Below are 3,479 nucleotides of genomic sequence, written 5' to 3'. Positions count from 1 at the left end.
GTTTTGACACATGTGAGCTCTGATTTAATTTGTAATTCATAGAATAACACTTAAGAGTGATTTCCCCAAAACTAAAATTTAGTTTCTTAAGTTATCAGGTGGCTCTTTGTGGATACAAGCAAACTATCCTACCAGAATTTGTGGCACCCACCATGTCACAGACTAGAATAAATGCTTATGTCATCAATCCAAGTTGCATCTTCCTTCTCCCCTTCTGTACCTTCTCCATTTTCTAAGATCAAGGCAAATACCACATTCTTCACAAATCCCTCACTGATGACACCCACATTGGTATCAACTTTTCTAATCTCTTGAAACATTAACTGACTTTCTCATTTTAGCTCTTAATTATAGACGCTTCTGCAGTTTGGGATACTCTTCCTTCTCTCCTTTGCCCGATGAATACATACTTGTTATTAAGAACTCACAGTAAACATTGCCTCTTCCTTGAAGTCACCCCTGAGCACTCCAATCTTCTGTCGCCCAAGGAAGTAAGTGTTCTCCTGACACTGCTACCATAGCATCATCTGTATGAGAGGAGAGTGTATATCTTTCTGTTTAATAACACATTTACCTTCTCTACCTCCCCATTGTGGAGTGAGCTTCTTTCTAGTAAGCAGTTAATCATGTTCAACTCTGTTTCATCAACACCTAGCCCTAGGTCTGGAAAGTTAAAGAAGCTCAATATATATTTGATGAAATAATAAACAAATGAAAACAAAAAAATTATTTCACTGCTATATGTATCAAAAAGTTACCTATACATAAAAATTAATGCATTACACTATCAATCACCTAATTATGTGCACGACTAACAATGATTACATCAAGTTAGGACCATCAAGTACATTAATAATATGTATAAATTAATGATTATGTATCCATTTTTTCTTGCTGAATAAATAGAGGGGAAAAATGAGTGCATAAAATATATATTTGAATTCTTCCATTTAACTGAGGAGAGAGATTTTACTTTCTTCACTGTTATAGACTAAATGTTTGTGTCTTCTGAACATTTATATGTTGAAATCTAATTCCCAATATGACCATCTTTGGAGGTGGTACTTTTGGGAGGTGATTAGGTCATGAAAGTAGAGCCCTCATGAATGGGATTAGTAGAAAAATGGGACAACTGCAATAAAACAACAATAAAAAAAAGAAAAAAGAAAAGAGATCCAAAAAAAGCTCCCTTGTCCCTTATACCATATGAGTACACAGCTAGAAGAACACAGCCTATGAACCAAGTGGGTTCTCACCAGACACTGAATCTTCCAGCACCTTGAGCTTAGATTTCCCAGTCTCCAAAACAGCGAGAAAGAAGTTTCTGTTGTTTGTAAGTTACCCAGCCTATGGTATTTTTGTTATAGCACTCCAAAGGGACTAATACATTCACATTTTGCATATTTTAACAAAATGTTTTTTATTAGAAATTGAATTTACTCAACTTTAAGGAAGTTAGAAAAATAGAAAAAATATTATTTACTGTTGGACTCTTAGTTTTTCACTTTTGCAAAATGATGTCATATGCTGAACACTGTTAAAAATAAGATTTCAGACTTGGTCATTATCAATTTGTGGTAATTTTTCTTTTGATTTCTCTTTTGCTATTATTTTCCTCCCAAACTGTCATACATCAGTTTGAACTATCAACAGTAATACATGATACTGTACCTCCACTGTTATTGTAGATTTCATATTTAAAAAAATATTTATTTAATAGGAAAAAAATGGAATAAAATTTTTAACTGGCTTGAGTTTCTCTAATTGCTTGCGAGGTTGATTTTTTATATGTGTTTTGTGGATATCTGAAATTACTTTGAAGATTGGTAAAAAGTGCATCTCTAAGATATTAATATTGTAGATATTATATACTTAATTTATCATCATGCATTGTCTTCATTTTCCTTTATAGAACAGCATCTTTGGATGGCCTTGCATGTATTTGTTGAGACGAAAATTGAATATTTGATATCTTTAGAGATAGTGTTTAAGTAAACTAATTTCTTCAGGGAAAAATTTTTAGCTATTAACAGAAGTCAAAACAATAGATAATGCAAATAAATGGATAAATGAATGAAAATTATGATAATCATACAGCAATAAACTAAGGCAACATTTTAAATGGCATGCTTATTTATAAAATTAGTGCATTTAAGTTTTTTAAAATGAAGTGATGATTTTGCTTTAAGTTGCTAATTTGTGGCTGTTTGTTATGCAACAATAAAAATGCATTAGTTTTCTATCTTCCAAATATATTTGGTTGGAACCCCATTTGAAATACATACAGAATTCCTGAAATAAGGACACATGTCCATGATGTATGCATCTGAAATAATGTTTGATGTAATCTTGGTTTTAAGTTAACATAATTGAAATCAGCTCTATGTCTTTCCAAAAATTGACTTATAAAATTAACTAAGTAAAGTATAAGTAAAGACACTCTTAAAATATATTCCTCTTTATTAGTTATTTTTACTAATTTTAATATCTGATTGTTGCTTTCAGGTATAGTAAATAAAAATTTTGTTAAGAAATAGAATATAAATATTGACTTTCTATTTAGTGTCTGGAAGTTTTTTGATGCAAATTATGTTTGAATATCCTTTATTCTTTTTGTTGAACCTTTTTTAAGAAAGGGTATTTGTTCATTCATTGTATTTTAATATCTAATGTAAATTGAGTAAAATATGTAAATCAGAACTGTTCAAGTTTTATTTTAAATATTTTTATAATTATTTAAAATATCAAAACATAAGAAATATTATTTTAGCTATTGAAGCCTAATGTCCCTGAATATACATAGCAATACACAGGCATATTTTATATATATACATGCAATTTTATGCATTAAGTAAATATATGTGCATATAATTTATATTTTATATATACTTTAAAAATATATTTAACATGTATGATACCTTCATAAACATAAGCAATTGATTTTCCTTTGATTTTGAAGGCTACCCCCACCAGAATTTCTAGCTCTGAATGTGACATACTGTATTCTCTTGTGACAGTCTTGTCACATAAGTCATGTCTTGCAGCAAGCAACTGCAGCCCTTCTGTTTCTCAGTAGTTTCCATATAATCATTTTAAGTTACTTCCATAGCCCTTCATAAACCATTTTTAATACCATTCATGGAAACAGATAATAAATTAATTCAATTTTCAAGGCTTTTAAGAACTGTAGCTTGATTTTAGGTGGCAGTTAATTTTGTATTGCTACTTTTATCAGAGGCATAAGATACAATTTTTAAAACATAGATAAGGGTTTCATTGTTGCAATCTAGGAAAAAATTGCAGTATAACAGTAAAGTCTTTTTTTTTTTTATTGGCATAGGGAGGGGGAAAAGCAACCTTACCATTCCCTCTCACATATGCTTCAATTTTCATGTCTGCTTTGCCATTTATTCCATTAACATTATGATTAAAGAGAGTTCTGCAGAATTTTAAATACCTTGAAAAGTAGCCAACACTTG

The sequence above is a fragment of the Furipterus horrens genome, unplaced genomic scaffold (assembly GCF_987537825.1).
Source record: "Furipterus horrens unplaced genomic scaffold, mFurHor1.1.pri manual_scaffold_5, whole genome shotgun sequence".
In the NCBI taxonomy this organism is placed as follows: domain Eukaryota; kingdom Metazoa; phylum Chordata; class Mammalia; order Chiroptera; family Furipteridae; genus Furipterus; species Furipterus horrens.
The sequence above is the reverse complement of the archived record's forward strand: the minus strand, read 5'-3'. Positions refer to the sequence as shown.